The sequence below is a fragment of the Silurus meridionalis genome, chromosome 24 (assembly GCF_014805685.1).
Source record: "Silurus meridionalis isolate SWU-2019-XX chromosome 24, ASM1480568v1, whole genome shotgun sequence".
Lineage (NCBI taxonomy): Eukaryota > Metazoa > Chordata > Actinopteri > Siluriformes > Siluridae > Silurus > Silurus meridionalis.
This window is the reverse complement of record NC_060907.1, coordinates 11,261,537-11,288,343: the sequence shown is the minus strand read 5'-3', so window position 1 is coordinate 11,288,343 and position 26,807 is coordinate 11,261,537.

Sequence of the window (26,807 nt, the reverse complement as noted above, 5' to 3'; positions counted from 1 at the left end):
ATTTCACAAGATTGGAGAACACAGAGAGAGGGATTTTTGACCATTCTTCTTTGCACAATCTTTCTAGATCATCCAGTGTCCTGGGTCCTCTCTTATGCACTCTTCTCTTTAGCTCGCCCCACAGGTTTTCGATTGGGTTGAGGTCTGGGGACTGAGCTGGCCATGGGAGGACCTTGAGTTTGTGACTGCTGAACCACTTTTGTGTAGATTTTGCCACATGTTTTGGATCATTATCCTGCTGAAAGACCCAATGACGACCCATCTTCAGCTTTCTGGCAGAGGCCATCAGGTTTTTATTTAAAATATCCTGGTACTTCAAAGCGTTCATAATGCCATGCACCCTAACAAGGTTCCCAGGGCCTTTGGAAGAGAAACAGGTCCTGCATCTAATCTGATGCATCACAGATCCCACAGCATCACAGATCCTCCACCATACCTCACGGTGGGCATGAGGTGCTTTTCGGCATACTCATCTTTTGTTTTACGCCAGACCCACTTAGAGTGTTTGTTGCCAAAAAGCTCAATCTTTGTCTCATCTGACCAAAGCACACGATCCCAGTTGAAGTCCCAGTACCGCTTAGCAAACTCCAGACGTTTACGTTTGTGAGTGTTAGTGAGAAAAGGCTTTTTCCTTGCATGCCTCCCAGACAGCTTGTTGGCATGTAGAGAGCGTCTGATGGTTGTTTTGGAGACTCTGTGACCCCAAGATGCCACTCTTTGATGCAATTCTGTGACGGTGAGCTTGGGAAATTTTTTTACTTCTCTTACCATCCTCCTCACTGTGCGTTGTGGCAAGATAAACTTGGGACCTCTTCCAGCCTTGTTTGTCACTGTTCCAGTTGTTTTAAACTTCTTAATGATTCCTCTGACTGTAGATACCGGCAAGTTAAGGCGAGTGGCTATTTTCTTGTAGCCATTGCCTGACTTATGAAGGTCGACACACATCTGCCTTACTTGAATGGTGTGTTCTCTTGTCTTTGCCATGTTGACAAATGGGTAAGAGAATTAGGCCTCTGTGTCACGTTATATTTATACCCCAGGGAAACAGGAAATCATGAATTACTAATTAAAAGTCCCTAGATACCCTGACCAACCTTAGCAACTACAGAAAAATATATTAAAAAGAAAAAAATAATTACATTTTTCAGAGGAATTGTTAGGGGTGCCAATAATTGTGGGACACATGATTTCAAGTTTTTTTTTTTTTCTAAATGTATGATTTTTTTTACCACCAAAGTTATGTACTTAAATGAAAGGTTGGATTTTTCTCTTTTTTTGCATTTGGGTTCTATGTTGTTTTAAAAAAAAGGAGAATTTTTAGAAGTCCACGACCACATCTTAAACAGGGGTGCCAATAATTGTGGAGGGCACTGTAAAGCCATAGTGTGAGCGGGAAAAGAGAGAGAGAGTTATAGAGAGGGAGAATCAGTAATGAGACAATCAGGGAGAATAAAAGAGACCGTCCTGAAATGTGGAGACTTTAAGTCCATTTTCCATAACCTCAGTTTTTCTAGGAATTGTTTGGCAAAAGTCTGATATCTTTTAGTATCAGGAGAGAATACGAGGATGTAATTAGGCTATATATCACTAATGGCAGATTATGTTAGGTGTTGTATGTGTCATCTTTCTTTAGCTGATGAAACAATGTGATGACACAATTTATGTAATTTAGTAAGAAAGTGTTCGCTCTAATGCCTGGGCTGCTGCATATCCTTTAGTCATCAAAGTCTCTAGAGTAAATAAATAAATAAATAAATAAATAAATAAATAAATAATAATAATAATAATAATAATAATAATAATAATAATAATAATAATAATAATAATATATTAAATCTACCATTGCAATATAATAATAATAATAATAATAATAATAATAATAATAATAATAATAAAATATAAATATTTATATCCAATATCAAGTAAAAAAATATTAATGATATATAACTCCACAAACCAGTGTGACCCAGAAGAGAATTAGTTTTTTAGTTACCTTCAAACTTTTTTCCGTATGGTATCTCAGGAAGTTTTGCTTGCCACTGTCACCTTTGGTTTGCTCAATATGGATTACAATCTACATTGAGTTTTCGGTAAATGTGCTGTCACAATGGCTGTTATTTTCCATAATGAATAAACTATTATATATTAGGCAAATACATACTGTACTCCCACAAAAGCATACTCTATAAAATAAAGGAAGGAAACAAGATTGCAAGCGGGCCTAAAAGTAGGAAATAAGGGGACAAAAAAAGAAGATTTGTTTTGTGAGTAGGCAATAACTGAGTGGAAAATCATGCCGCTTCACTGAGACTGAGAGGTATACAAAGTAAAGAGAAATGTATAGAGCTTTCTGTCAGAAAAATGAGATGGGATGAGATATGTGTGGAAGCGCATTGCATTCACAAAGAGAAAAATCACAGAAAGGATCTCATAATTATGACTTACTATCTCATAATTATGAGATACTTAAGTTATAATGATGACTTACTATCTCATAATTATGACATACTAACTCATAATTATTACTTAGTTTCTTATAATTATGACTTAGTATCTCATAATTGAGATTCTGAACTCATAATTATGACTTACTAACTCATAATTATGACTTAGTTTCTCATAATTATGACTTAGTTTCTCATAATTATGACTTAGTTTCTCATAATTATGACTTAGTATCTCATAATTATAAAATCCTGAACTCATAATTATGACTTACTAACTCATAATTATGAGAAGTTGGGGCACTCTGTGGCAAAGGGAGCAATTTAGCGTTAGCGTTTAGCAATAGTTTTATCGTTGTTGAGGTTATCAACTGTTTACAAAGACAACAGTATCAATTCATTCATGACTGCCTATTAATTGTAATTACAGAAAATGGTTCCGTTATCTGAAGTGGAATGTACGGTATGGACAATATAAGCCTGAAGAAATGCTGTAAAGTAAGAATACTTATATATTTTAATAGTTAATTTTTTTTATCAATCTAAAAAAGTGAGTGAAAAGAAAATAAATTTGAATCAATTCAATATTCAGCACGTGCAAACCCTAGACCATCGCAAGACTGAGAAGAGCAACAAGATTCAAGGTAGTTATATTTATCAGCAACATCTCTCCCAGGCAAATATTTCACAGCATATTTTTATTTAAAGAAGCACCAAGAAACAGGTAATGTTGAGGACCATAGTCACAGAGGCTGGTCAAGATAACAGCAATGAAATACATATCATGTTTACACCTATCTACTGTCCAGAGAAGCCTGTCTAGCCAGAAGTGGCCTCCATGGAAAAATTGCGGACAAAAAGCTATACCGCTGACATGGCAACAAGGTTAAGTGAGTCGACTATGCACAAAAACATAGCAACTGGGACTTCCGGTTAGGCAGTAGTACTGAGAAGACTCAAGTTAATGGCCCTCATATTCTTTTTTTATATAAATCCTTCAAGCTCACTTAAAACTTTGACACATCTTTTTTTAATTAATGCTCAAAATCTTACAATGGAAACGGCACTGAAAAAAAAAGAACAGAACTCAAGAAATAGGGATAATGAAGATCAAGAGATGTAGCAATGTTTCTGACTGTGTAGATAAACTGAAAGAGATGGAGGAAGATGACAACAGTGAATCTACAGAAGTAAATGAGTTGAACTATGTCAAAAACAAAGAGGTAAAGGGGAGAGTGAAGGAGGCCGAGGACCGTATTTTGTGCAAACTCCCTGTGAATGTGCGAACTCCCTGGATCACAAGTTAAAAAACTGAAACACAAGGTCGATGACATGGAAAACAGATACAGGCGGAACAACTTGAGTTGCTGGTGAGTTTTCTGAAAAAAAAGAAGAGAACGATGCGTGTGTATTTAGAAGGCTGGATTCCAAAAATATTGGAAATAGACTTGAACACCGTTAGTTTTTGAGCATGCACAAAGAGTGGGCCCCACAATGAAACAAGGGTGATCAGTACACAAGACAAGATGCCAGCTAATAGTGGCCAGGTCCAAGGTCGAGATCTTATACAAGGAACATACTCTTTAATGTCATCCAGATGTCTCTGTAGAGCTTCGCAGGAAACAAAGAGCTTATGATGGAGTACAACGTCTCTAGGTTACGTATGTAACCCTAGTTCCCAGAGGGAACGAGTAGCTGCGTTAAAACACTTTGGGAACGCGTTTCGACGCAGCTTGAGTTCCTGAAAGGAACAGAATTATAAACTCTGATCCTCTACTTGTTACGCATCAGTAGAAATCAAGGGTGTTTGGCACACCGGCGGCAGTCAAAAACTGCAATGAACAATTAAACACAGAATGAAGGGGGCTATCGGTTGCACTATAAAAATCCTGAATGTAGGTTTAAAATAATCCACATCATATACCATAAACTTTATCTTCTTTTCGCTGTGGTGACTCGATAGTGACTAACTGAAACTAATTGTGATAATAACTTGATATAATAAGGTAGAGTGTAAAGAGTAAGGGGCAGGGGGGTCAAATGCAGTAGTATGTAGATTCAAAAGATCAAATTAATAAATGTTTATGCTCCAAATGATGAAAACTAGAGATTTTTTAATGATTTGTTTTTGTTAATTTATAATTTGCCTGGATACTTTCTTATTACAGAAAATATATGGATTGTGTACTAGATCCTACTAAAGATGGTTCCACATGGATTAAATAATACACAAACTAAAGTTAGGAAGGTGATAAGAGGAATTTATTAAATATTTAATTTAGTGGATAATTTTTTGGAGGAATATTAACCCTACAAACAAATTGATTTGTATTTTGAACTTAATAATTGTGGAACATCTGCTTGTATTAGAGGGGAAGTACTTGAAGCTTTTATTCGAGGACATATAATTGCTTTTTATTATTCAAAGGGCATATATTCTGGACAAGAAACAAAACAAGTAGAAGATAAAAAGACAAAAAAACAATTTGAAAATATTTTCCAGAAAACTGTATGCACAATTAAAGCAAAAAGAAATTATTACTTCTTAGGTCCTGTTACAATAAAATTTCAGCAAGTAAAGTAGCTTTAATAAAGTATTAAATTTGAAACAAAACTGAATCATGAATATGGAGATAAAACGGGACGGTTACTTGCATTGCAAATTTCGCAACAACAAACAGAGTGGGCCATCACAATAATCAGAGTTCAGTAGTAATTATAGTTGACTCAGTAGAGATCAACGAAGCATGTAGAACTTATTATGAAATACTTTTAATATACATCGGATTTCAGATGAAGAAAATGATCAATTAGATCAAGACCTCACATTAAAAGAAATTGAAGAAGCAATTTATTATATGAAACCAGAAAAGGCTGCATGCCCAAATGTGCTTCCTATAGAAATGTAGAAAAGGAGCTTTATTTACATTATTACTAAAACGCATTAAAAAACACATATGTGTGAAGATATGCGGCCAATTAACTTTTTAAATGCAGACACAAAAAGTATTATGTAAAGTCCTGGCAAAAGGTTAAAAGGTACATTAACAAATTTAATAGGATGAAAATTGTTTCAAATTTTGAGAGTTCTAAATATTCTTAATGAACAGAAGGGTGAACAAAATACTGCTCTACTATAATTGGATGCCAAAAAAGGCCTCCAATAGGGTTGAATTTTCCTATTTGGTTGAGTTGTTGACTAGATTTGGTTTTGGTAATCCAGAGCAGAAGTGTTGACAAATAATACTGTTTCAAAACCCTGTAGCATATCAATAGGGTGTAGACTAGGTTCTCCAATTTCCTTTTTTTTTTGCGATCGCCATCAAGCATTCTGCTTTAGCAGTAAAACGTGGAATTAACAAATATAAAGATTGGACAAATAGAACACAAAATAACATTATTTGCTGACTGTCATTCTTTTCTAAAATCATTTTGATAAATCAGTACCTGCTTTATTGTATCTTATCAGTACATTTGGAAACATTTCTGAATACAAAATTAATAATTCAAAAAGTTCCCTTCTATATCTAAATAAGATTGACAGACAACAACTTAATAATTGTGATGCAACCGTTAACATATTCGACTGTTTTACATGCTTGAGTATAAATATTGTACACAACTAGAAGTAGTAGAATATTAGAAGCTCTATAAAAAGATGGATGTCTTCAACCATATCTTTAATCGGTTGAAAAATATTCTGAAAATAAATATTTTTATCTTTATTCTAGAACATTCCTTTCAAATGGCTTAAAAAAAGTTTACTAAATTCATATTGAATAACAGATATTCCAGACTCCATCTGATACTTCTATATTTGCCATATGAGAAAGGAGTTCTACAGTGACCTAATGTACATTGTTATTATTGTGCTGTTTAACTTTTGTGTGTTTTATTGCTTATCTCATCACTGCCCTTCTTGTGTGGATATAGAATCGTCTTCCATAAAATCTGGTCTACGTTTAAATTTATATTTATATTCAATTCTCTATTAAGATTTAATTTAATTTAAAATTGAAAAATATGTTTCCAACAGTATAGGTATGAAAATTATTCATGTATGGTTTAATGAGAAAAAAAAATATTCAGGTGACTTTTATCCTTTATTTTGTTTAAGTCCCACTGGGGCAATACAACATTTTAACCAGGCAGATTAGATGCAGGATTCAAAACAAGTATTTGGGCTAATATGGGCACTATGACGATGCCAAAAGCGAGTAAAGTTGTTGAGGATTTTATAAAGAAAATAAAATATATGCATGTGCCTTCGACAGCAAATCATTCTGCTGCAAAACAACTTGAAAGCGTATTTGCCAACTTATTAGCATCAGTGGCTTAGTAATAGCTGTTAAAAAAGCATAGAGCATTGATTTAATCATCTGGAAAATGCCTCTGAAAGCTGAAAAGGAGAAATATATTACCTGCATGATGTAAAGAAATCTATTTAGTTTTGATAAGACGGTGATGAGAAAATTTGTCACATCAAAATTGTATAGAGAAACATGAATCACAATTTAGTCAACTGTAATGCCATCTAAAAAAGAACATATACTATAAGTCCTAAATGATTTTGCTCTAACACAGCCAATACACAAAAAAATGGCCATCAAAATGAGTTATTTAATCAATTCCGTCCTCTAACTTCCATCCGATTTTACTAAAGCACATAAATACCTCCAATAGACATATAGTAAGTGTCAAAGAGCCATATGCTAACCAATTGAGTGGCAAAAATATGTGTTACTCCCATTTCAGCATTACATATGGAGGAGTTTTCACCACAAGTCGAGGAGAGAATGATGATTATAATGCAGAGCTCATTACCTGAGCACATCTTGGGTTGAATTTATGGGGATGTTCGAGGTCAGCATGATAAATCGTTCAGTGGGGACATTTCCAATAGATAAAAAAAATGCTATTAGCAGTATTTAAACAGGAATCATTCATCTAGAAAACTAAGTATCTAACAGGGGAAAAATCTGTTGTTCAGTTCAACCTAAAAAAAAACAAAAGAAAAACTGCTTAGCATGTAAATTAAGTGTATAAGGCAAATTCAAATTTTGTTTGTCACATACACATAATGTACATATACACATACACATTCCGAAGGAGGAGAAGGAGCGGAAGAAGACATTTACAGAGTCAGCAGGAAAAGGATAAGTGGATGGTGTCCCTGAAGAAAGAGTACAGTAAGAGTGTAGTGGAGGTGAAGAGAGTTTCTGATAGAGTGATGAATGTGAAGCTGGAAGTTAAAGGAGTGATGATAAATGTCATATCAAAGATCACAAGTGGGTTGTGAGGTGGAGGAGAAAGACAAATTCTGAATTGAGTTAGATGAAATCTTGCAGAGTGTACCTAAGAATAAAAGATTGGTGATTGGGGCAGACTTTAATGGGCATGTAGTTGAAGGGAACAGAGGTGATGAGGAGCTGTTGGGTAGGTATGGCCTTAAGGAGAAGATTGTGGAAGGAAGATAGTGGTAGATTTTGCTAAACGGAGGGAAATGGCAGTAGTAAATACTTATTTTAGGAAGAAAGAGGATCATAGTGTGACACATAAGAGTTAAGGAAGGTGCACACAGGTGGAATATATTCTATGTAGGAGATGCAGCCTGAAGGAGATTGAGACTGTAAGGTGTTGGCAGCGGACAGTGTAGCTAGACAGCATCGGATGGTGGTCTGTAGGGTGGCTTTAGAGGTGAAGAAGAGGAGGAGAGTGAGGACTGAAATAAGAATGTGGTGGCAGAAACTGAAGGAGAAAGACTGCAGTCTGAGATTCAGGGAAGGGGTCAGACAGGGGCTCGGTGGTGTTGCATAGGTGCTGGATGATTGTAAGTAAGAAAAGTAGGCAGGAGTACAAGGAGATGTGGCAGCAGGTGAAAAGGGATGTAGTAAAAACCAAGGAAAATGCATATGAGGAGCTGTATGAGAAGTTGGACACTAAGGAAGGAGAAAAGGATTTGTAACGATTGGCCAGGCAGAGGGAACGAGCTGCAGAGGATGTGCTACATGTTAGCGCAATAAAGGATGGAGATGGAAATGTGTTGACTAGTGAGAAGAGTGTGTTGAGAAGGTGGAGGGAGTATTTTGAGCTGCTGATTAATGAAAAAAAGAGAGAGAAAAGGTTGGATGATGTGGAGATTAAGAGGATAAAGAGTGGAAAGTCGGTTGGACCAGATGACATACCGGTAGAAGCATGGAGAAGTTTAGGAGAGATGGTGTGTCAGAGAAGTATGTAAGGGTGGTGCAGGACATGTATGAGGACAGTGTGACAACAGTGATGTGTGCAGTAGGAGTGACAGACTGGTTCAAGGTGGAGGTTGGATTGCATCAAGGATCGGCTCGGAGCCCTTTCCTGTTTGCAGTGGTGATGGACAGGTTGACTGACGAGTTCAGACAGGAGTCTCTATAGACTATGATGTTTGTGGATGATATTGTTATTTATGGTGGGAGTAGGGAGCAGTCTGAGAAGAGCCTGAAAAGATGGAGGTATGCATTGGAGAGAAGGGGAATGAAAGTCAGTTGGAGTAAGACAGAGTACATGTGTGTGAATGAGTGGTGCGGTTGCAGGGAGAAGAGGTGGTGAAGGTGGAGGAGTTTAGTTACCTGGGGTCAACATTGCAAAGTAATGGAAATTGTGTTAGAGAAGTGAAGAAAAGGGGGGAAGTGGGTGAAGAAGAGTGGCAGGAGTGATTTGTGAAGATTATCTACGAGAGTAAAAGGGAACGTTTATAGGACTGTGGTGAGACCTGCGATGTTATATGGTTTAGAGACAGTGGCATTGAGTAAAAGACAGGAGGGTGCGGCAAGGATGGACAGGATTAGAAACAAGTTTATCAGAGGGATCTCACATTAAGGACGTTATGGAGACACGGTGAGGGAGGTGAGATTGAAATGGTTTGGACATGTGCAGACGAGGGACATGGGTTATATCGGTAGAAGAATGACATGGATGGACCCTCCATGAAAGAGGAAAAGAGAAAGGCCTAGGAAGAGGTTTATGAATGTGGTGAGGGAAGACATGCAGGTAGTTGGTTTGAAAGAGGCAGATATAGAGAACATGGGGATATGGAGACGGTTAATCTGCTGTGGTGACCCCTAATGGTAAAAGCCAAAAGAAGAAGAAGAAAAATGTGTCACATTTATACAGAGTATGACATATAGTGAAATGCTTTTTTGACTGTCTGACTTGTAAACATAAAAGAAATACAATATAAGCTAAAAATAAAAAGAGTAAAGTTAAACGTAAAAATAAATTAAATAAAGTATAAAAGTATATTCAAATATAATTAAAGTATAAAATATAAGGCACTGAAAAAATCTGTAATTATTATAAAATAATATTTTTCACCATTAATGTAAATAACAAAAAGTAATTGTAGTAAAACTAATAAGTTTCTATATTTTAAAACCATATATTAACAAAAAGGCAACTCAATTGTAAAATGAATGTAACATTCTACATGAATTGGCTTATAGCCTACATAACCAAGTGAAAGTACAAGCCTTGTATACACTATAATCAGCATATGCCATGCTTTTCTCAACAACAGATTGGAAAAAATGTGACTGGCTCACAAGAGGACTGGCTTTTTGTTTTGTTCTTGCTTTGTTGGCTGTGAAGATAATTTATGCATTTTAATTGCAATGTTGGCAAAATGCTTCTTTTTCAGCCTTCAGTGCTACTGAAACAGAGGCAAAACCTACTAAATACATCACTGCCTCCTAACTGAAAACAAGTCATCTATCTTTCCTTGTCTGTGTCATTATTCCTTTTGATATTATAGATAAATCAGGGCAGGTGAGGGGCTGGGGAGTTTGGGAGTGTATTCCGCACGTAATTTTGGCCATTTCAGCTTTCATTTTTGATTCCTTTTTCGATCTGTCACTCTGTTTCGTTTTGGCTAAGTTTTTTTGCCTTGAAATTCAGAGAAATGGGAAGAAGTCGAAAGAGTGACTGAAAGAAGTGTGGTCGGATTGATTTACTGAGAATGGCTTCATACTATTGCCTTAAACTTTAATCGACGGCTTAACAAAGTGCAAAACATAAGCAACTCTCTCGCACACACTGAATCAATAACGTAGCATAGGAATCGAATCGTATGTTTGTGTGTGTTTGGGTGCATGTTTATATTTACCCTGTCTTTATTTAACAGTAACAGCAAGAAAAGGGGGAAAAAATATGCATATTGCAGAAACATCAATTAAAAGCGAAGAACCGTTCCATTATGCCATTTACCAGACTCCCTTACCCAAAACAACTTACAATTAAGTGCATATAAAAGCTATTGAAATCAGAGCAATCAACTCTGAGAAAAAATGCTGGAAAAAAAAACACATTTGCCGAACCCTCTCCTACTCAGCTTTCTTAATGGAACCGACATCATGCACTCTGGAAACATCAGAGTTTGGAAGATTTCTAAGAAAGCTTTCTGTATGTGGTAGGGGGGGTTGATTAAATAAAAAACTGTTAGTTTGCTGAAGCTGTGTTTTGAATAAGCTGTAGTAGATTGATGGTCAATTGTCATATGCATCTTAACACCATTTGATAAACAGTTAAATCTAAACCTGCACTGCTATCCACACGTCTCAGTTACTGCACTTTCTCTGCAAGCAGATTTTAGCACTGAGATCTGGCCTTGAGAAATAGGCTATGTAAGTAATTTAAAATATGCTGTCAATGTCTGAGATTAGGGTATATAATATGTCATTGAAATATTCACAGATAAAGGAGATAATTTACACTTAATAATTCTGAATATGATGATGTTTTATTGCTTTTGAATACATAATATAAGTTAATATAAGAAACCATAAAAATGCTAAATGATAAGAAAACATTAGCATACTGGAAGAATGGCAAAGCCACTGAGGAAATGAGATTCAGCCTTTTCCAGGTAATATGAATCAATTTGTAGATAAGAAGCTAAGCAATTATGTACAGTGTCCAATATGGAAAAAAACAGACTGCTAAAAATTGAGATGACATATAATATATCTTATTTTACACTGGATTAAACAAAGATAGATAGTATAAAAGGACTAAGTTTGAGATATGATATTAAACAATTAAAATGTTCTGTCTGGACACCTGAGTAAATATTGGGCACTTGAGGATAACTGAATCTTAATCATCAATTCGACTTTTATTTCAATTTGATTTGTTTAGCACGTATATTAATAGACCATGTGAGAACTGAGAAAAAACTCCCTATGGAGACTGGAGCATGAAACTTTGAACTAGACAAAAAAATATATATTTCTTGTGGATATCATTGTATAGTGTAATTATGTAAAAAAAAATACAGCATACAATTGTCGAAGTGTAAAAGATAACGTTCACATTAAATCAGTGTTTGGGCATGATATATTTTTTTTTAAAGGTACAAATTTACACATGAATTTTTTTACTGAAGCCAAATTGAGGCTCGTCAACCAAAAACAAAAATTTCTGTAGCTTGGATTAATTTCTTGTCATGCTTGACAATATTATTATTACAATTGTATTGAAAATGTGAACGACACATTTATATAATAGTCTTAACAGGAGTGTTATGAAAATTTTGAAAAAATGTGTTGCCTCTGTATTGTCTCTTTTAACCAAATACTTTAACATGAATTGCATAAATGACTGTAGATGTGGGAACATGTGGGAAGCTCGAGTGTTCTCCAATTTCCACAAGGCCACATGAAACCAAAATGATCTACCATCCTCTGCACATGTCCAAACCATTTCAATATTGCCTCCCTCACCTTGTCTCCAAAATGTCCTACATGTGCTGTCTCTCTAATACACTAATTTCTAATCCTGTCCATCCTCATCACTCCCAACAAAAACCTCAAAATTACAGTCTCCAATCTCCTTCAGGTTGCCTCTCCTACATAGAATATAGTCCACCTGTGTGCATCTTCCTCCACCCTTATACGTCACCCTATAATCCTCCTTCTTCTTACAATAAATATTTATTACTGCTATTTCCATCCGTTTAGCAAAATCTACCTCCATCTGCCCTTCCACATTCCTCTCCTTAAGGCCATACCTACTCATCACCTCCTCATCACCTCTGTTGAAGTACCAACACTAACCTCCACTCTCCTCCACTTCTCCTTTTCCTGGTGTCACTGTAGATGTCTTCCTCTTCTTCTTTTTCCTCTCCTTTGGCCAACAGTAGCCCAATTTTCACCAGTACCCTGTTGGCTAACGATACCTGAAGCGGTCATTGGTAACCCGAACCTCGGGTTCAGGTATGAATTTTTGATTCGTGATCCGCATATTTGATTTGGCACGTTTTACGCTGGATGCCCTTCCTAACTTAACCCATCCCATTGATCCAGGCTTGGGACCGGCACTAAGAGTGCACTGGCTTGTGCAACTCTAATGGCTGGGTTCATTAAAAAAACAAAACTAAATATATTTTTTTTATTAAAGTTGTTTTATTAGTTTATTAGCAAATATGAAATGCTTTCTCCTATTAAACTTCGTGATCTCACAAGAATAACAAAAATTCAACACCAACCAACAAATCTGGAATCACTAAAAAAATTGCAAATATTCCAATATGAATGGAGTGTAGCTTTCCTTTAAGGACCGCCCTAGCACCATAGCAGGGCAGAGCTAGGTAAATTTAACGAATGCATATTCAGTGTTTAAGCCAATACAACTAAAATTGAGGGATTGCTGGGGATCCATCTGGATGCCTGCAGAATGTGAGGCAGTGTCAGAGTAAGTAGCTTGGCACCTAATGAGCCATGAACTGGTAGGAACATATGGTGTGTTTTGTATGGTTCACCTACCACAAACCCTAGTGCAAGAGAAACTGAAGAAAGGATTAAGAGACAAGAAGACGTGATGATAAAATAGAGGCAAAATTTGCTGTACACACTGTATATGTTCATGGGAGGAGTAAGTGTACTAGTCTTTAAATTCCAGGATGTTTTTTCATTAGGGCCTAAATAATAATATTGTGGCCCTTACACATAAATTATAAGCCAAAAAAATTTACACACAAAAAAACTGATTTCTATATGCATTCTTTTTCCCAACCAATATCGAGCAAAGAAATTGTAAGGGGAAAAAACACTGTAGAAGTTTATAAGTCTCTCTACACTTTTAGAGAAAATTTCATATTACCCCCAACCAACTTGGTCGTCACTTACCACAAAGCTGCTTGATTTTTTAATCGATTAAATATGAAATAAAAAAAGAAAAGTTTGAAACAGAATGTTAAAAATGACTATATATAGAAATCTGTTATTTTCTTGCCACTTAAAGGTTATTTGTTCTTTAAAAGAAATAAAAGAAGTGTTATTTACTCCCTGTTAAAAAAAAACTGATTTAAGGAGTCTTTTGTTCCATATTGTCATTTTTTTTTCCATTTCCATTTCAAGTAGCATCATGCAATTATATAAGTGTAATGATAAAAGAAAAAAGATCGACAGGGGGTGGACATGGAGGAAATAAAACACAGTGTGTCATTTTAAGGCTGGCAGAATGAGCACTGGGGTAAGATTGGCAGGATAATGCTTGTTATTCACAGACATTTTATTTATTTATTAATTAATTAAAAGTACATACAATATAAGGATGCTTGCCACAGTGAGCCTATTTTCCAAACGCAACAAGCTTCTCATTAAAGACCTACATTCATTTAAAATCATTTCTATACATGTTTGCATGAGGACATGCACATCATGCACATGGGTGAATATCAAAGAGCAAGGACATGTAGCTAATGTTTTATATAGCATGCTCTTTAAATATATTTCTCCAAAGTTAATCAGGTATCAGGAAATTCTTCCAGAAAATAGATGTTACAGGTTACTAGGAAAGCCTTTCCAAGTTTAAAATCCCAGGCAATAACATCAGACGTATTTTTGATTCTCAAAATACTGCACAAACACTGAGTATAACATTGTTTCCTTCTTCTTCTTTGCATGTTCCAACCTTATAATATACTAAGACAATAAAAAAATACAATTTGGTTTAAAAATCCTTCAGCAGCCTTCTATACAGAACATGTACAAAAAAAAGAGTGCAAGCTGCCACTTTGCCGGTCCATATACAGCCATTGTGATTCTAAAAACAAAAACCATGACATTACAGTGTTAGGTTTAAAAAAAAAATTCTGCAGTGAGCTGTGAACACAAACACTAAACTGCTTTTTAGTCTATTGCGCAAGCTGGCAAAACTTAAAATGACTAACCTGACAACTAATGCGGAACAGCAAAGCATTGGGAGTGCGAAACACCTGAAATGCTTGTTATGTTCATAAAAAAAAACCCTCTTGGTCGCTGATCTGGGATCGGATTCCTCCTCTTATTTTTTTGAAGTGTCCGAAAAACCAGAGCAGGTCAGCAGTTCTTTTTACAAGCCATGCCGCAGTAGGGATGGCACACCACCCTGAGAGTGGGAAGCGGAAAAAAGCTTGCTCCAGTGATTTAGCATCAAGCTCTGTCTGGTTTAAAAGACCCAAGAGCAAGAGAACATGCTCACAGTCTCTCAATAAATTGTAGCCTATTTTGTTCTGCAACATATTTTGACCCTATCATGGTATATTTGAAATAACACCTTGCTCACACACCTTAACTGTTATACATATAAACCTATTCAAATAAGCTTGACGTGAGATCTGAAACACACTTTTAAATGGGTTTTGTGCAGAATACAACAGCACACTGTAATGTGTATGTGCTAACAGATGCAAGATTATGCAGTGCTCAGGAAGAAGCAAAGGATCATTAAAAACATGCTGAATAAAACTTTAAAAAAGTGTTTCCAGAAACCAGATGGAGAAGGGAATCTGGATGGATCTCAGCATACTGTAAGAATTAGCTAATCTAAGTTCAACTATTGATGTGCATATAATACTATTTGCAAACAATGGGAAAAGCAGAAAATAACCCAGACAGCCTCTGAGGATTATTAAATTTTGCAGAATGCAGCTTTAAGTTTCTACTCTGTATGCAAAGGAAACCAATCTGAACTCGTATGCATTAAGAGCAAGAGTGCTGAATCAGAGGTGGCTTTTGTTTTTAGAAGCAGTGTAATAAATATATATAACAATTAAACTGATCCCAGGTCAGCAGTGTGGACTAGAACCCAGATGAGAAAGGGTTCCGTGTAACACTGTGGTCAGACTCTTGTATATTTGCAAACATTCACATAAACGATATTAGTGTGTTAGTTTTAGGAATAGGTGCAGAGTCAATATGCATGCATTTTCCTTTGCTAAGTTAAACAGATTATAAGTACAATTTATATTCCTTCAAAGTTTGTATTAACAGTGAGGAAAATAAGTATTTGAACACCCTGCTATTTTGCAAGTTCTCCCACTTAGAAATCATGGAAGGGTCTGAAATTGTCATCGTAGGTGCATGTGAGAGACATAATCTAAAAACAAAATCCAGAAATCACAATGTGTGGTTTTTTTAACTATTTATTTGTATGATACAGCTGCAAATAAGTATTTGAACACCTGAGAAAGTCAATGTTAATATTTGGTACAGTAGCCTTTGTTTGCAATTACAGAGGTCAAACGTTTCCTGTAGTTTTTCACCAGGTTTGCACACACTGCAGGCGGGATTTTGACCCACTCCTCCACACAGATCTTCTCTAGATCAGTCAGGTTTCTGGCCTGTCGCTGAGAAACACAGAGTTTGAGCTCCCTCCAAAGATTCTCTATTGGGTTTAGGTCTGGAGACTGGCTAGGCTACGCCAGAACCTTGATATGCTTCTTACAGAGCCACTCCTTGGTTATCCTGGCTGTGTGCTTCGTGTCATTGTCATGTTGGAAGACCCAGCCTCGACCCATCTTCAATGCTCTAACTGAGGGAAGGAGGTTGTTCCCCAAAATCTCGCAATACATGGCCCTGGTCATCCTCTCCTTAATACAGTGCAGTCGCCCTGTCCCATGTGCAAAAACACCCCAAAGCATGATGCTACCACCCCATGCTTCACAGTAGGGATGGTGTTCTTGGGATGGTACTCATCATTCTTCTTCCTCCAAACACGCTTAGTGGAATTATGACCCAAAAGTTCTATTTTGGTCTCATCTGACCACATGACTTTCTCCCATGACTCCTCTGGATCATCCAAATGGTCATTGGCAAACTTAAGACGTGCCTGGACATGTGCTGGTTTAAGCAGGGGAACCTTCCGTGCCATGCATGATTTCAAACCATGATGTCTTAGTGTATTACCAACAGTAACCTTGGAAACGGTGGTCCCAGCTCTTTTCAGGTCATTGACCAGCTCCTCCCGTGTAGTTCTGGGCTGATTTCTTACCTTCCTTAGGATCATTGAGACCCCACGAGGTGAGATCTTGCATGGAGCCCCAGTCCGAGGGAGATTGACAGTCATGTTTAGCTTCTTCCATTTTCTAATGATTGCTCCAACAGTGGACCTTTTTCACCAAGCTGCTTGGCAATTTCCCCGTAGCCCTTTCCAGCCTTGTGGAGGTGTACAATTTTGTCTCTAGTGTCTTTGGACAGCTCTTTGGTCTTGGCCATGTTAGTAGTTGGATTCTTACTGATTGTATGGGGTGGACAGGTGTCTTTATGCAGCTAACGACCTCAAACAGGTGCATCTAATTTAGGATAATAAATGTAGTGGAGGTGGACATTTTAAAGGCAGACTAACAGGTCTTTGAGGGTCAGAATTCTAGCTGATAGACAGGTGTTCAAATACTTATTTGCAGCTGTATCATACAAATAAATAGTTTAAAAATCATATATTGTGATTTCTGGATTTTTTTTATTATGTCTCTCACAGTGGACATGCACCTACGATGACAATTTCAGACCCCTCCATGATTTCTAAGTGGGAGAACTTGCAAAATAGCAGGGTGTTCAAATACTTATTTTCCTCACTGTATATATATATATATATATATATATATATATATATATATATATATATATATATATATATATATATATTTTTTTTTTTTTTTTTTTTTTCAATAGCTTTAGCATATAGCTTGTTGAATAGCTTTAGCAGTGAAACTGATACACATTAATAAATTAAAACATCCTCAATCATGGGTGCTAACTATAAGTGAAGACTGAGGAGGTCTTTTTAAAGTCATATTTTACTCATTGTTTTGCCTAACATTATAACCAACTGCTTAATATTGTGTTGGCCCCCCTTTTGCTGCAAAAACAGTCCTGTAAAGAGGCATGGACTCCACTAGACTGCTAAAGATGTGTTGTGGTACAGTATGTGGCACCAAGGTCTAGCAGCAGATCCTTTAAGTTGTGAGGTGGGGTCTCCATAGATCGGACTTGATTGTCCAGCACATCCCACAGATGCTTGATTGGATTGAAATCTGGGGAATTTGGAGGCCAAGTCAACAACTTAAACTTGTTGTTGTGCTCCTCAAACCATTCTTCAATTATTTTTGCTTTTATCTTATATTTTGCTATTAGCATTATCCTGCTAAAAGAAGCCACAGCCATCAGGAAATATGGTTTACATGAAAGGGTGTACAGGGTCTGCAACAATGCTTAGGTAGGTGGTACATGTCAAGGTAACATTCACATGGATAGCTGGACCCAAGGTTGCACAGCAGCATGGGCACTCTGACTGGTCTGTGTCTACAACAAACTGCAATGCACTGTGTATTCTGACACCTTTCTACAGAACCAGCATAAACTTCTTCAGCAATTTGAGCCAGAGTAGCCCATCAGGAAAGAGGTTCCGACGCATTCGGGCCGTCACATCCAGACTGCTCTTTCCCTCAAGCCACAGAACTGAACTGGAACTCACACACACACACACACACACACGCACATACACACTCACTCACTCACTCAACTGTGTGTTACCGAACTGTACAACCTGAACTTAACACACACTCATTACACATCTCAATCCATTCCACCATCCTTTATTTATAATTATTTATACTTAACCATATTACACGGTTTACATGCTGTTTTTGCACCTCTCGACTGCTGCTACTGCTGTTTTTGCACTGCATTGTGTTTGTTCACATATACTCTCTGTTATAGTCTTTATAGTCTTTTTGCAAAGTACTGTATATTCAGAGTAAACAGTAGGTTTACTGGTCAGCACTAGCTTCTGTTATGTGTACTGTTTCACACTGCCTTGTGTTGTCTGTCTGATTGTACTGTTTGTCTGTCTGTCTGTACTGTCAGACTGTACCGTTGTTAAACTGCACTGTTTGCACTAGTTTGCATTCGATGCACTTTATGTAGCTTTATGTTGTGTGTTGTAGCACTAGGTTGTTTAGATACTGCCCACTGAAGACACCCCACAAGAGCTGCAGTTTTCGAGATGCTCTGACCCAATCATCTAGTTATCACAATTTGGCCCTTGTCAAACTCGTTTAAATCCTTACCCTGGCTAATTTTTCCTATTTCAAACACATCGGATTTAAGGACAAAATGTTTAATTGCTATGCAATACAGCCCACCCATTTACTATTGTCATGATGAAGAGACAATCCGATGCATCAAAACCTGCACTGCAAGGTTCTGCAACAGCTTCTTCCCCTAAGCTGTCAGAGCTCTAAACACCCTGGTGCCACCCATGACCTTGCTCCCTCCTCCTTAGCTGTGCACTATAGGTATTAATTGACATAACATGGATATTAACACACACTCGCATTCAGCCACTTTACTGTGCATTAAAATGCTAATTGGACACTGTAGCACATCTGCAGACATCTGCACTCAGGCATTTATTGTTTAATATAGACATCTGCCCATTCTGTTAAATATTACACACTGGACATTGCACACACTTGTACATTGTGTACACTTGTACATTCTGGACATTACACACTGGACACACTTGCACACGGTTACTCTGACTGTGCACTCGCACTTTACTTAACTCTGTTATTACATTAATTACATTCCAACCTCACATCTATCACATCTACCAAGTATCACACCTCAACTATACTATGTCTAATATTTACTCTTTATTTATTTATGTTTAATGTTATTCTTGATGTTTCACTCCCTATGCACCTTAGTCCATAGCAATTGCATATCATTCTTTTGTATACTGTGTTTGTGGAAGAATGAACATAAAGCTTGAGTTGATAATCAGCGTTATTTATGTCACCTGTCAGCGGTCATGATGTATTATTATCATGCTGTATGGTGAAGTTGGTTCCAATTAGCCACATTGCAGATGGAATTGCAGCTGGATTATGTTTTCAACCTTCCCTGCACTAAAACAACCCCAAACCATTAAGCTTCCACCTCCATGTTTGACTGTGGGTGTAAAGCAGTCTGATAACATCCTCCTTTTCAGTTCTCTGTATTACATTAGTTCTTCTGTTAGAGCCAAAAAATGTCAAATTTGGACTCATCTATCCACAATGACAATTTTTCTAGTCATCCACTGCCCAATTTGTATGTGTCTGTTGCATATAAAGTGTACATATGTGTGTATATGCATGTTTCTCAAAAACAATAGATCAGATGTTTTCAAACTTTTGACAGGCACTTTATGTATAGTGTATCTGTGTCCAATTTTACCTATAAAAATCAGGAGCAGATTTATTTAAAAATACATTTTACATTTACATTTGTAGCATTTAGCAGATGCCCTTGTCCAGAGTGACGTACAAATGTTCTTAGCAATTAATAAACCTTCACTGGTATGCTAGATTACAAACTTAAGATAAATCAGCCTACAAATCTGTTTTTTTTTTTATTTATTTTTTTTTTAAGCAACACAAACTTGGAAAGTGTTAGTGTTCCACGAAGAGGTAAGTCTTGAAGATAGGGCTAGGGACTGCTCTGTTCAGACATCTAGGGGAAGTTCATTCCACCACCTCAGTGCCAGAACAGAGAAGAGCCTTGAAGTATACTTACCTCTTACCCTAAGAGAAGGTGGCACCAGTCGAGCAGTGCTGGAGGATCTCAGAGAGCGTGGTACAGTGCAAGGTGTGATGAGGTCTCTGAGGTTAGATGGTGCTGGTCGATTTTTAGGCAAGCATCAGTGTTTTGAATCTGATACGTGCAGCTACTGGAAGCCAGTGAAGGGAGCGGAGCAGTGGGGTGGTATGGGAGAACTTGGGCAGATTGAACACAAGTCGTGAAGCTGCATTTTGGATAATTTACAATGGACGAATAGTGTTCAGAGGTGGACCTGCCAGCAGAGAGTTGCAGTAGTCCAGTCTCGAAATGACAAGAGACTGAACAAGCACCTGGGCAACCTGTGTGGACAGAAATGGTCGAATCCTTCGGATGTTGAAGAAAGAAATCGACAAGTACAAGACACATTAGCAACATTAGAGAAGAAGGACAGTCTTGTGGATGACTGTGTCAAATGCTTCTGAAAGGTCAAGGAGGATGAGTACAGATGACAGCTTGGCTGATCGAGCAGCATGTAGTTTCTCAGAGACAGCCAAAAGGGCCATCTCTGTGGAATGTGCCGCTTTGAAGCCAGACTGGTTTGGATCATAGAGGTTGTTCTGTGAGAGATAAGACAGATGGTTAAAAACAGTGCATTCCAAAGATTTATAGAGAAAGGAGAGAAGTGATACCAGTCTGTAGTTGTTGAAGTCTGATGGATCCAGGGCAGGTTTCTTCAAGATGGGACTAATCCTTGCTTGCATGAAGGTAGTTGACACATGGCCAAATGTTAAGGACCTGTTGATGATCATGGAGATAAAGAACAGGAGGTCTTATGAGATGGTCTGAAGTGTGGTTAAAAGGATTGGATCCAGAGGGCAGGTGGTGGGATTGCAAGATTGGATGACTTGCAGTATATCATCTTTTTTATTGTTGAGAAGCTTGACAATGAAGGAGTAAAAGATTCCTGGCTGTGTAGTGTAGTCATTGTTGGGGAGGAAGTAAAGGTCTGGCAGATTTCCTTAATCTTTTTATCATAGAAGGAGGCAAAGTCATCAGCAGTCAGGGAGGATGGAGTAGGTGGAGCAGGGTGGTTGAGTATTGAAGAGAAGATGTAGTGGAGCATACAAGGATCTTGTGCAGAGGCCTTAAGGTTTTTTCTTTGTAGAAGGCGGTTTAAGCAGAAGTCACATCTGAAGAAAATTTGGTCAGGAGTGCACGGTAAGATGCGAGGTCTGCGTCAAGTTGCAGTTTTTTCCACCTCCTCTCTGCTGATCTGAGTTCTCGCTGACTGCTGCGCAAGACCGGCAGGGGTTTGGGACAATTGCTAAATCAGTCTGTAAGTCTGCATAAGACAATAAGAACATGGTTTCACACTCATAGTGACAATTAAAAAAGCATAACAGGCTCCATGATTTAATTTCTATGAGATATAACTGAGATTAGGGATAGGTTTAAGAGTGTGTTTTTCCTTTTTTTTATATCTTAAATCATAAGTCTAAGCATATCAACTTCTTCAAATAGTTTTTTTTTTTTAATCACTTAATCACTCCAAGAAAATTAGCTGCAGGGTGCTGTCAGAAACACTAACTTTGCTAATCATTTATGTATTGAACTTGTTTTACACTATTTAATAAAGGGTGAATGTGGGTTTAGAATGCTTTGTTTGAATTATACCTACAGAAATATATATGGAAAGTGGGATATGATTGAATGTTTCAGACAGTCAACCTTACTGTATATCATTTACCACCTATTCCATATTCTCATCATGAACATCGTTCACTGACTGCAGCATCTGGGTTACAATAAGCCGTATATTCAGTTAATCCTGTCATTAGCAAGAGAATATTAGATTTTACATTATGATTATGTGCTCTCTCTCTCGCACACTCACTCACTGTCTTTTTCTCGGTCTCACTGTGTGTCAGAAGATCTTTCTAGCTGAATTAATGACATGATGTAGATTTAAGAGGACCTCCTGGAGATATCAGTGAATAATTCAGACTTATTCAATTTCTTCTTTTTTTTTTTTTTTTTTTGCCACTCAGCAATCTGATGGAAGAAAGAGAGACAAAGAGCTGGACAGCAACCGGAACCCAGTGCTCATTTTGCCACCAAGAAGTATGACATCATGCATTACAATTTGGCAAGCTAAGGCAGGGAAACAAATTACTTTTTGTATATACCCCTTTTCAAAACTATAGCATTCTTTAAAAGGTTGGTCAGATATCTGTTAACGATAAGAAACACTTGCAGCTGATGAGAGTAATCAGTGCGCTCATTTTCAGCGTTTCAGTCCAGAGACACCAATAAAGAGAAGAGAGATGCCAACTTCGAGGAGAGTCACCAAGCAATAGAGACAGGAGAAAGGGTCGCCGAACGGGGACTAAGTGCGAGAGGGTGCAGGTGGAAAGACGTGTCGGCCGGCGAGTGATCTCGGGCGGACGCAAGAAAAGGCATGCTGGTCCGCAAGGTAACTCGGGCGGTGCCAAGAGAGAAAGCGGCCGATCCGTGAGTAAGACAGGCGGACGCTGAAGGAAGCGCGTGCCGATCCGGTAGAGAGACTGCCGCCAAACGTCGGGAAGGAAAGGCGTCCCGAACCACGAGTGTGTGGGTAAGCCCTGGCGTAAATACTGGACAGGAAAGCGCCAGGGTGAAACCAAAAGTAAATAAATAAAGATGGCTCTGCTTGGTGAACTATTGCCTGTCTGTCTTTCTTCCGGTACGGGGTCAGTAAGTTTGTTACAGTGGTGCTGATACCCGGGACTGGAAGAGGGGTATGACGCCAGAGAGACTATGCCATGGAGGGAGCGGGACCAGGTCAACAAGGAGTGCTGCAGCCGCTGCGGTGCCAACTGCGCCCTGTGCGGCGGGATGGGACGGCCAGCAAAAACAGGCACTCCTCTTCAGGGAAGTCCAGATGGCGGTGTACCCAGGGACAGGCAGTTTCTCCCTCTCTCTCGCTCTCTTCTCCCGCCCCCCAGACATCCGCCCGCTTCTCGGAATCTGGGAGCACCCTTCGCTACCTTCTGCCTCTTGCGCCACGTTGGGGGGTGGAGGGGACAGCTCAGGCCCGATGGTTCCCTGGCCTGAGTCGGGCGGTGGGGGTATGTGGCAGCGGGGCACAAGTGGAGGGCATAGCCGGATGGAACGAGCGGTAAGAGCGATAAGAGAGAAAGCGGCCGATTAGCGAGTGAGACAGGCGGACGCCGAAGGAAACGCGTGCCGATCCGGCTGAGACTGCCAGCAAACGTCGGGAAGGAAAGGCGTCCCAAACCGCAAGTGTGTGGGTGAGCCCTGGCGTGAATACTGAACAGGAAAGTGCATTGTAGAAACCGAAAGTAAATAAAGATGGCTCTGCTTGGTGAACTATTGCCTGTCTGTCTTTCTTCCAGTGTGGGGTCAGTGAGTTTGTTACAATCTGAAATTCTGAAAAAAAAACCACAAATGTCTTGAGCACTGGTTTTTGCTATGGTTTTGGACTTAGGCTATGTGTTTATCTTGAATTTTATTTTGAGAATAAAGCCTACTTGGCCTCAACCTGCTTTAAGACTCGACCAGTCTGAATCTTATACTTGACAGTAGCAGTCTCAAATACAGTGAGGAAAATAGGTCTGAAATTGTCATCGTAGGTGCATGTCCACTGTGAGAGACATAATCTAAAAAATATCCAGAAATCACAATATATGATTTTTAAACTATTTATTTGTATGATACAGCTGCAAATAAGTATTTGAACACCTGTCTATCAGCTAGAATTCTGACCCTCAATGACCTGTTAGTCTGCCTTTAAAATGTCCACCTCCACTACATTTATTATCCTAAATTAGATGCACCTGTTTGAGGTCGTTAGCTGCATAAAGACACCTGTCCACCCCATACGATCAGTAAGAATACAACTACTAACATGGCCAAGACCAAAGAGCTGTCCAAAATCACTAGAGACAAAATTGTACACCTCCACAAGGCTGGAAAGGGCTACGGGGAAATTGCCAAGCAGCTTGGTGAAAAAAAGGTCCACTGTTGGAGCAATCATTAGAAAATGGAAGAAGCTAAACATTGCTGTCAATCTCCCTCGGACTGGGGCTCCATGCAAGATCTCACCTTATGGGGTCTCAATGATCCTAAGGAAGGTGAGAAATCAGCCCAGAACTACACGGGAGGAGCTGGTCAATGACCTGAAAAGAGCTGGGACCACCGTTTCCAAGGTTACTGTTGGTAATACACTAAGACGTCATGGTTTGAAATCATGCATGGCACGGAAGGTTCCCCTGTTTAAACCAGCACATGTCCAGGCACATCTTAAGTTTGCCAATGACCATTTGGATGATCCAGAGGAGTCATGGGAGAAAGTCATGTGGTCAGATGAGACCAAAATAGAACTTTTGGGTCATAATTCCACTAAACGTGTTTGGAGGAAGAAGAATGATGAGTACCATCCTAAGAACACCATCCCTACGGTGAAGCATGGGGGTGGTAGCATCATGCTTTGGGGTGTTTTTCTGCACATGGGACAGGGCAACTGCACTGTATTAAGGAGAGGATGACCGGGGCCATGTATTGCGAGATTTTGGGGAACAACCTCCTTCCCTCAGTTAGAGCATTGAAGATGGGTCAAGGCTGGGTCTTCCAACATGACAATGACCCGAAGCACACAGCCAGGATAACCAAGGAGTTGCTCTGTAAGAAGCATATCCCTCCTGCATTGTGTGCAAACCTGGTGAAAAACTACAGGAAACATTTGACCTAGGGTTAGGGTTAGGGTTGCAAACAAAGGCTACAGTACCAAATATTAACATTGCCTTTCTCAGGTGTTCAAATACTTATTTGCAGCTGTATCATACAAATAAATAGTAAAAAAACCATACATTGTGATTTCTGGATTTTATTTTATTTTTTTAGATTATGTCTCTCACAGTGGACATGCACCTACGATGACAATTTCAGACCCCTACATGATTTCTAAGTGGGAGAACTTGCAAAATAGCAGGGTGTTCAAATACTTATTTTCCTCACTGTATATACAAACCAAATATAATAAGCAATGAAGTATGTATTTTGTAAGTATATGTACAGTATATATGTAAACATATTTTTATTTTAAAATAAAAACTGTAAAACTGCTGTGTTATAAGAGGAATAAAAAAGTTTAGGGCATGCTGGTATTAAAAAAACAAATAGTTATAACAACTTTATATACCGAAACTTTGTTTCATTCCTCAGGAGTATACATTTCTTAATAAATTCACAAAGTCACAGTCAAATTACTGAGATTCAGCTGACACACACCACCCACAATACATAATGCATACCTTCTTGAGGTTTTTTACATTGGACACAGTGTTGTTGAGGATTGTCTGTCTATAGCTGCTTGATCTCCAGCTGGAGCAGACGAATGTGTTCCACTCTCTGGTTGTACTGGATCTTGTAGTTGTTCAGGATGGACTGCAGGATCTTGATCTTCTCAGAAAACAGTGCCAGATTGTCAGTTTGCCTAGAGTCCTGAAAATGTCCCGCCCGATTATGACCTTAACACTAAACAGCAATTATTAAAATCCATAAAACATGAAACAAAACATTCAAAGGCACTTTAAATATGTTGGGTGACATGCCATGCTGGAGGAGCTAATGATAAATGAGTAGGAAATGTACTTATTAACCCAATTATTTTATTAATATAAAAAATATTTAAATCTCTTCATAGTATTTGCTGATTTTTTTAGCTAAAGTTTTGCATGTTTTAGCACATGTGGAGAAAAGGATGAATCATCTTGCCATATTGCATCATCTTTTTTATTTGGTCCCAGGCTCTGTGCAATGGCAGTTTCTTTATGTGAGAAGGTATATGACCCACACCTACTGAGAGACACAAACATTACTCTAATTTTAGTTTGGGATAAACTTCAGTCTGTAAAGCCAGAAAGCGTCTTTTCTTCTGAAGATCAAATACTTTTGTCCATTTCCAGCTTTAGCTGAACTCTTATCTAACGCTTGTGTGAGTGTACCATTCTGACAGTATCTTTCCCTTTACATAATGGCATTCAAACTCAGTGCAGAGCTGCATGACTATTTAAAATCATATCTTATACCAAAAATAAATACAAACACTGCAAATTATAAAATAAGTTTGATTCTACATTCTAAATCAAATATGTGAAATTAATGCTTAAAAGTACTTACGACCAGATGATGGAAGCTTTTTGCACGTACTTTTAAGAGCAACTGGAGTGAATGAATGAATGAATGAATGAATGAATGAGTGAATGGATGGATGGATGGATGGATGGATGGATGGATGGATGGAAAAAGCATATCACTAACCTTAAACCCACAGTTTATGTGTCATGATATATGGTGACACATTGAGAGAAGGTTTACTCTCACACTTTTTGGTCAAAATCTTAGCATTGGCACTGTGCATTATGCAGTTATTTGCTTTACATAATGTATTTCATTCCTTTAACAATCATAAAAGATTTCATATTCTTTATAAATAATTACAACAATATAAAAAAAAATCAATTGT